Source organism: Rousettus aegyptiacus, unplaced genomic scaffold, assembly GCF_014176215.1.
Source record: "Rousettus aegyptiacus isolate mRouAeg1 unplaced genomic scaffold, mRouAeg1.p scaffold_m13_p_16, whole genome shotgun sequence".
NCBI classification, from domain to species: domain Eukaryota; kingdom Metazoa; phylum Chordata; class Mammalia; order Chiroptera; family Pteropodidae; genus Rousettus; species Rousettus aegyptiacus.
Genome location: NW_023416291.1, coordinates 20,168,448 through 20,177,812, shown reverse-complemented (window position 1 = coordinate 20,177,812; position 9,365 = coordinate 20,168,448). Strand labels below are relative to the sequence as shown.

At 45.9% G+C, this 9,365-nt stretch overlaps 1 pseudogene; it reads left to right on the top strand.

Moving 5' to 3' along the window:
• The first annotated feature begins 3,679 nt into the window (after positions 1 to 3,679).
• On the top strand, positions 3,680 to 6,569 carry LOC107510738 (annotated as a pseudogene).
• The last annotated feature ends 2,796 nt before the right edge of the window (positions 6,570 to 9,365 follow it).

Genomic DNA, 9,365 nt, shown 5'->3' with positions numbered 1-9,365 from the left:
TTGCTAAAAAGTTTTACCTCAAAACCATTTATTTGTATCTATTAAAACTGAGATTTCAAAGTTAATTATTACCTGACCTCTTTTCTTGACACATTTTAATATGGGTAACATGAACTTATCTGTAAACCCAGTGAAAACAAATACATTTCGTGTTCATAACATAAAAACCTGTCTATTTAATCGAACCAAATTAAGCCAGCTTTAATAACAAATATTTTACCAGGTCGTAGGATCCTGAAAAGCACCTAGGTTAATTTCTATTTCATTTCTTGACTTTCATAAATGTTTAATTACTTTAAGCCAATCAAATATTACAAATAAGCAATAACATCCAAAGATAGACAACGTCTTACCTGTTTAGAAGTTGGTCCAAGTCAAAGAATCCATTGCCTGGTGGTTGACGGCAGCATTTTGGATTTAAGAGCGACTTGCACCAATGAGCCTCTTTTTTCATGGCTCGGGCAAGGGCCTCCGCAAAGAGGGCAGAAGAGGAAAAAGGGTGTCGCCTTCACAGGTCCAAAGCTTCTCTCCCAGAGACAGAGAGGGCAGACCTTTGTGACAGGTGGTCAGGATGGTGGGGGCATAGGGTGTCTCTCATCTCCCGTTGCAAAATGCGGGACGCCTCCAGCCACAAAACCGCTAATTTGTGGCCCTGGGTAGGTGCTACTGGAATGGAATTTTGCCAGCACCGACAGATAATGAAGGTGGAGACGACAGAGGCTCATTATGGGCTGAGGCCCCTCATGACCACCACCCCCCCCACCCCCCGAGCTGGCGTGGCCGGCCACCAGGTGCGTTCTGGCTAGTGCACCTTGCAGACGATTAAGACCAGAGAAGATAAGTTCTCTGGTCACAAAACCAAGCTCCTAGAACACAGAAAAAACACCTCGCTTGGTTTCGAGAGAGTGGGACCCATGGCAAAGTTTGTCCCTACAGACACTCGTCTGGAGAGAATCACTTAGCTCCCCAGCTCATGAGGCCAGCTGGAACGAGACAAGCTTAAGAGAACCTATGCCTGTGTGTCCCTATTTCCTTAAGACAAACGACATAGAAGACAGACATAGAAAAAAAGACCATTTCTAGGAGGAATAAAGAAAACCCTAGCACTGGGCACAAGAATATGGCTTCGCAAATATTTCTTACTGCCAATCTAAATTTTCAAGTGAGACAATGGATTCACACCACCTCTAACTTCTACCGAACCCTGCAGACAGCGACGGGGAATTTTAAGTTTTGTTAGGCATCTCAGAAAACTATGGTACACGGAGTGGGAGGACCAAGGCTGGTTACCCGGCTTCTGCTTGGAGTCTTCCCATCTACTGCTAAGGAGATCATGCTAAGGTTTTTTAAAATTTGTTCTTCACAGTTTTTAAGGAAACAGGCTAGACGACCGAAGTCTGTGTTTTTAAAAGTGGCCCTTTTCTAGTTATATTTCCTTTGTTTAGCACAGCCTGCCTCAGGCAGTTGTGGACTGTGAGGGCTTGGGGGAGACTCTGAGACATTCTTTGTAATTCCAATCAGACTTGCAAAAATCACCTTCCATTTTTTGTCAAATTTTTTGACAAAAATCAGTTATTAAATCCTTTAAAACCAGTTCCAACATAGTGATACAGGGAAGAGGTAGGGAGCTACAGAAATTGACTATTAAACCAGGTCGTTTTCAGAACCTGCAAGGTACTGCTAGAAATGGGAACGTGGCTGGTCAGCCCTACGGCCAGACCAGAGGAACCTATAGAAGGAAAGAAGATTCCTGCAGAGATAATAACTGTTTATCCATGCTCTTCACAGTTTACCCAAACTGTGAGGGGAAAACAGGAAAACAAATTCAGTAAGCTGTACCCTAACAAACAAACAAACACCAACAACTTATTCCATTCTTTACTCCCTCCCACCAGGCCAAGAGATCAATACCAACTGATCTCTCATAATACTCATAATCTTATATATCAATAAGTTTAAAAATTTCCACCTTTTTGGGAAATCTTTTGCTTTCCCTTCTGCCTTTTTATACTAATGTTCATATTACCATGTGTAAAACCCAAGAAGCTAAAGAACTAATTCAAAAGCTTATGAATGGTTAAATTCGCTTATACCCATTTGTTTTTAAAATGTGGTCTTTCTCTAGGGATGTTACAGTAATCTGCGTGTGTGTACCCAGATAAGGTAAACATGTTATGATCTCTTGTGTGTAACCAAGATAATGCAAACCCCAAAAATGTAAACATGTTTTGACTACCTGAAGTGTGTAAACATATTTGGATTAAGTAAGATAAACAGACACCCGTGTAGCTGGTTGATAAGACAACGAAGACGTCATAATAGAGTATAAAACAAAGGGAACTCTAATGCAGACTTAGAGAGCATTCTCCCTGCCCTCCCAGGACTACGTTCCTCCCGTATCTTGGTTCCTAACTGCTCTGCTTTGAAGAAGAGGCCTCAGCTGATCAACCATCGCAGATCGACAGCATTGGAGCCAGCATCGACCCGTCGCCGCTTAATACATGTCTTGTCTCCACCAGCATCACCGGGTGGTCCACTAGAACTGAAATCCATCAGGATCTGGTATGATTAAACTTGTGTGATGCTCTGGTAACTATTTGTGTGTGTGTCGTCCTTGCTTAGTTGGTTACTCACTGGGCTCGTTATATATACGTATCTCAGACGAAGTGCTCTGTGACGCTCGTACTGGCTGGGCCTTAGGGAGTGAGCTGAGCCACCTGTGCACATGTCCACGGAGAAGTTGGACAAGGGACCAATAAAACAATTGCTTATCATGAGAGTTCTAGAAAACATTTTCCAATTTAAAAGTTTTTCCAATTCAAGGAATTCATAGTCCACCCATTAATGGTAGAATTTTAATAGCATCCTAAACCAGTAAGACTTTTTAGTCTTCCTATTCTTATGATATTTCCTTGTTATATAACAAACAAACACAAAGGACATGGACACAGAAAAAAAATGACCATCTCTGGGAGGAGGAATGTTTCAATAAAGAAAATTATGAGTCACTAAGTCCAAGTAGCTAGCTTCACATTTTTTTTTTTTTTAATACCAGTCTAAATGTATCAGAGAGAAAAAGGACTTGCAGCACTTCTAAATTCTCCCAAGCCCTGAAGAAATAGACCAAAAAGGCTGACGGAAGAAACAAAAATACTGCTTACCTCTGCCGACGCACGTGGTTTCTCAGCTGGGGCACTTCCCAGGAGCTGGCTGCGCCCAGGCCACTAATTCTGGCACCATAACAAGACTGGAGCATTCTGGTTTCCTCAGACTCATTTTAAGTGGGCCTTTAAGCCCAAGCATTTTTCCTCTCCCGCGAAAGGAGGAGGGGCGGGGAAAGAGGTGGCATCAAAGAAAGAGCGGAAATCTCCACACCTGCTGGTTTGGAAAGAGCCCCTCCATCGGTTAGCCAGCCCAGGGAAGGAGCTGGGAGCCTGGGGGAAAGGCAGGCTGGAGCTCCGGGAGAAGCAGTTCCCTGATACAAGGATACTCACAGACCCAAATATCCTTAGTTCCTCTGCAGTATAAAGCAAAAAATAAACCTATGTTCAGTACTCACTATCTTACACTAGAAAAAGTAAAAATAAACCGCAAATTTCCTCTGCCGGGTCCTCCGAAGACTGACACCCTTCCCCCACCCTCCAGCCATCCTCGCCCACCGCGGTCCTCGCCTTTTCCCATGGCGGTGCCTTGGCGCACCCTCTCTGGGATGCTGGAGTACACTGACCGCCTCGGCACCCCTGGGACATCGGAAGCCGAGACAAGCTCCTCTCAGAGGCTTCCCGAAAAGGCAAGGTCCGCGTGCACGAGAAGCCACGCGGACTCCGCGGGTCACGTGAGCGGCAGGCGGGAAGGCGCGCGCGGTCACGTGGGGTCACGTGGCCGTCCACGCAGGGTGGAGCCTAGGCCCCCCTACCCCCAGCAGCTGCAGGCCCAGGTCCGGATTCGGGGCAAACAGAGTCCACTCATGGGCGAGTCACCCTGGGACCCATTCGTCGGCTCCTTCTGCAGGCCGGGGCCACCTCCCGGTGCCCAGGTCCTCACCGCGTGCCAGCCCCGCCGTCGAGGACACCCGCACCTCGCACCTCCTCTGGCCGAGCAGCCAGTGGCCAGTGGCGGCAGAGCAGCAGGGGGACCTACGCTGTGTGGGCGGTGTGCCTGAGATGGCGTTTTGTCGCTGGGACAGCCACCCCTGGCAGAGGAGCGGGAAGGGACCAAGTTTGCTCAGCCGTAAGTGTCGGCGGCCTCTTCCTTGCCCAGACTCTGGAAAATAGAGAGGGTTCTTCAAATATGAGCCTTGATTGTAGAACAGTTAGCAGAATTGTGGACACAGGCTAACCTGAATCACTTAATAATTTCAGAATGACTAAATACATCCCTTAAACACAGGGTATAAAAGTATAGGAATGTTCGGGATGATTGTGTCCCTTTCAGAACGTCTGTAGGCAGGTACTCCTGTGCCAATTCACGCTCTTTATTAAGCACATGAGCAACTGGCAGAAATGTGAATTTATTAGGGCATTTTGTTCTCTGTTACGCTTTATTATAGGGGCTCCCTGACTTATCAACACCTCATTTGAAAATTGTCAGTAGACTCAGGCAGTGGCCAAGGAGGTGGAGCAGTGGACCAAGAGTAGAGCCCATGCCGTGTTGGGAGGAGTGTCACAGGGGCCAGCCCAGAGGGGTCCCCGCTGCCTCTCACTGACCAAGGAGATACGGGTTTGGGATAGGAATCCATTTGCAAAACTACTTTGGGGTTATGAATATGATTTTGGATGAAACTTGGTTGGAAAACGTCTCATGATCTGTGTGTGTGTGTGTGTGTGTGTGTTTTAATTTTGCATCCGATTAAAAGCGCCGTGAGAAAATTTGTATATTGCAGGGTGGTCCTAGCCACCTCCTTGGGTTGGGTCCTTTTGGATGCGTTCCTACTGCTCCACTTCAGTGAATGCAGCAAACGTGGTAAAAAGGAGCGAAGTCTTCCTGCTGGGGCTGTTCTGCAGCCAGCACGAAGGCCTCACGAAGGTCCTGGAGAAACGAGAAACTGGTCGTTGTTCCCGAAGAGGATCAGGAAAAGCTAAAAGAGATGTTTAAAGTCAGTCAGTTCAATTAAATGGCCTGTGAGCTGACTGCATTCCACAGGTCTTTACCAGATGACACGTTAGAAGGTATAAAAGAAAGATATATCCAGATAATCTTCCTACGGCAAGTGTAGTGGTAGTTTGCCACAGTGAGGCTCGGAGTGTCCTTCTGTGAGCTGTCCATAGTGCCATTAATCGCTCACCAAGACACAGGCTAGAAGAAATTGTTGTAGTAGATGATGCCAGTGAAAGACACTCTTTGAAAAGGCCTCTAGAAAGGTATGGGGAAAAAATTAAAAGCATCAGTTTATGGAGCTCTTATGGAATAAGGTTCTGGATTGATCAGAGATAGATTAAAAGGAGCTGATTGCTGTGTCTTTATAAAATAGTATTGAATGTCAACTCTAATTGAAACATTAAAAATATTTAAAATTAAAAAATACAAAAATAAAATGAGCGGCTGTGTCTCAAGGCCAGATGATCACCTTCTTCGACATTCAGTGTGAGTGAGATGGCTGAAGGCTCTCTCAGCCAGGCTCAAATGTGACAGGAAAACAGTGGTGTGTCCTGTCATTCATGTGACCAGCGATAATACTTTTGAGTGTATGGCAGGTTCTGATAATGACTTATGGTGGATTCAACTGGAAGCTTGATTTTTGCTGTTCCCCAAAGAGAAATGGAAAGAAGAAATGGTGATTGGACTCTTTCTGTCAGATACCTACGATGGCAGGAGGCCTTTTTTCAATAGAGATTACTTTCGGGTATTTGGAACATAGGATGCTAGTTTAGATATTTGGGGAGGAGAAAACCTAAAAATTTCCTTTAAGGTTTGGCAGTGTGGAGAAACTTTTGATTGTTCCCTTCTCACATGTTGGACACATGTTTAGGAAAGCTACATTTTACATGTTTCCGGGAGGCACAGGACATAGTATCAATAAAAATGACAGACGACTTGCGGAAGTGTGGATGGAGGAAGTCAAGAATTTCTTCTATATAATTTCTCCAGGTGTTATGAAGGTAGATTATGGAGATACAACATCAAGGCTTGGTCTAAGATACAGACTCTAATGAAAACCTTTCTCTTGGTATCTAGAGAACATTTATCCTGATTCTCAGACCTCATGTTACTATTTCTCTTTGGGAGAGATACAAAATGTGGAAACAAATCAGTGTCTAGATAACATTTCTAGAAAAGAGAATGAAAAAGTAGGAATTTTTAACTGTCACGGTATGGGAGATAATCAGGTTTTCTCTTACATTGCCAACAGTTAAATTAGAACAGATGACCTTTGCTCGGATGGCCTGGTCACGGCGCTCAAATGCTACCGCCTAGAAGGCCACCAGCCTTGCAGCATGCGAGCAGTAATCAGCGCCTGTGGCCTGGCCGAAGCCATAGAAGGGGACAGCCAGATGCCTAGCGTTAGCTGTGATGGAAGCTGGTCCCAGCAGTGGCTTCTTCAAAACATCATTCACCCAGAAATATTCTGAGACAAAACTTACAAAGGAAAAAAGACCGACAGAACTACTTCCACATAACTTTCTGCCATATTCATAACTAGTGAAAAAAGGAAAATTGCTTTCCTCCTCTTGCAGGATGTAAGGTTTCTCAGCCATTAAAAACGAGACTCCATTCTCTTCTCAGACGTGGACGGGACTTCCTGTCCAAGGATGAGCAACGACAAGGTGGCGAGACCATGCACACTGATGTTTCAAGACTGGGAGAGTCTTTAGTCATTGTAAAGAATTTTCAGAGGAGGAAGCTGCACCTCTTAGAGTTTGCTAAGAAATCACATCAGTAATTACATCAGTAATTTCTGCTACACGTTGTTATAATGTAGAGATTGCCAAGATTTTTTTTTTTCCTGATTAGAACTTGTAGCCAGTATATTAAATGCTGGTGTAGTCAGGTGAAAAGAACTGGTACCAGATTCAGAATCATGAAAATATTTTTATAAAAAAATTTTAAAAATCTGTATTAAACAGGATTTGAAGGAAATTAGAACTATGAGAAGTATAATTTGTTATAGTATATATTATTAGATTTTCATATAGATTTTATACCTCAGTGGAAAAAAGTAATGGATTCCAATGACATTCTGTTTTCATCTGTGATAGTCATGGATACTTTAAAATTTTTCCTTGGGGTGCTGAAATTGAGCTGGAAAAAAATGACTTTAAAAGTTTTAATGGCTTGCTACAATTTTCAAATTTATTCTAGGGGGCAGTGGGGTGCGATGAAGTGTTGAGCTTAATTGGAAAATGGCAGAAGGAGAAGGAGGTTACTGAAGGGTAATGGGGGAGGGTGACAAAAAATAAAAAGCTGGTGATCGAGGAGAAGAGGCTGAAGACACACAAAGCAGGTGCCCCACTCTTGGCCTGGAGGGAAAATGACAGAATGAGAAAGTGATAGGGAAGAAAGGGGAGGATGAGGGAGAAGGGGTTGACTATGAGCAGGAGCTCAGCCTTGTCAAAGAGCAAGGATGCAGGGTGAACAGAGCACGACTTGAATCTGGGCGGATGTTGATGGAGAATGAGGGAGATGGCCATGTGGTGACTGAAAGCGACAGAAAATGGACAGCATAGGGTGCTGAGCGGCTGCCAGCCCACAGCTGCTGACTGTGGGGGTGGCCTGCGAGTTTGGGATTTCTTGGGGGAGCCTTGTTTGAACCGTCACTGTTTCCTAGGTCTTTCATATATGCCTTTAGGCCCCCCTGATCCTGAAGTTCCCCCAGCAGGCCAGCCTTCTGAAACCGAGAGTGGCCCCAGCCTTGGAAAAGACACCTCATGACAGAGGAAAGCTGACAAACTCTATCCCCATCCCTCCATACAGGTCCACTCAGCACAGGTGTGCAGGGAGGTGCCTAGTGTTCAGCTCATTTTGCAGATGCTGCATCTGGAGTGAAGTCCCCCCAAACCCTTCAGCTCCAGCCTCCAGACCAGAGCCCAGGATCCCGCTGTGCCCTGCCTCCCCAGCTCTCCCTGGGGGCTGTAGTTTGGCTCCACAGGCCTCTCTATGGTCTTTTTATATCCGAGCTTTCTGCTATCAAACTTGGGATTCTTTTGGTCTGTTCCTTCAGGGCTTCCTCTTTTACATGCAAAATAATGCTTTGGTTTACGCCCCACTACCCCTAGATGTAGTTATTTATAGAAGCTCTCTAAGCACACCGTTAATTTAAAAACTGCCCAAGGGAAAGTAGGGAGCCAAGAGGGGAAGGTGGCATAAGGCATGCATAGGCAAGAGGCAGGTGAGAAGGCAGTTGATTCAGGGTGTGTCAAGACCTGTGCCACGTGTCACCTCAAGGACTCCACTTTCCAGCGGCAGCTTCCAGGGTACATATGACTGAACCTGGGGCCCAACCCTGTGTCACTTACAGTCGTCATTGGCTCAAGAAGCCTTTGGAGAGAGAAAATATTTCCCTGGTGTTACTCCCGAGTTGCACACTACATGATATACACTCTGTTGTTATTCCCCAAATGCACACGAGATGACAGCAGAAGATAACTTTTTAGGACATACACAAAGGTGTAATTTCCAAGATTCCCACCAGATGGCAGCAACTAGTAACTTAATGGCACACACTCGGGTGTTATTCCCAAAATGCACATGAGATGGCAGCAGAGAAAAATTTTTCATGACACTTACTGGCGTGTTATTAAAATGTTTCCTAGACAGGGCTCCCTCTCTAGAGACATAGCCCACAGCCCTCAGCTGTCAGCCCTGTTTGGATTTGGCATGGGACGAAGATAATTACTTTCTCAGCTCTTTGAGGGCTCCGTCTCTAGAGGGCTCCCTTGGCAGTGCCCAGAGGTGTCAGCCCGCTTTGGGTCACCCTTGGGTGAAGATAACTATTTCTCTCCAGTTAATGGGGGATTCCCTCCCTAGAGAGGGGCTCTCTTTCTAGAGCGTGGCTCTCTCTTCTGGAGCAGGGCTTCCTCCCTGAGAATGCCAGAGTGGGGTTCTCCTATAAAAGCGGGGGTCCCCCCAGAGCGTGACCCTTCCTCTTGAGCAAGGCCTCCCCCTAAGAGTTTGGCTCTCTCCAAACAGGTGCTTTCCCACTAGAGTGAGGCCCCTCTTGAGGTAGGGGGCTCCCGCTCTTTAGGGGAGAACCTCGCTGTTAGGGGAGCCCACTTATTTGATGGGCCTTACTCTGGGTGGAGACTCACACTTAGGGATCCCTGTTCTGGAGGGGGCCTACTTCTGGGGGGCCCTGTTCTCATGAGGAAGCTCCGCTCTAGGGGAGAGTGCACCTCTTCGGGGGAGACCCCACTGTAGTGGAAGAGCCC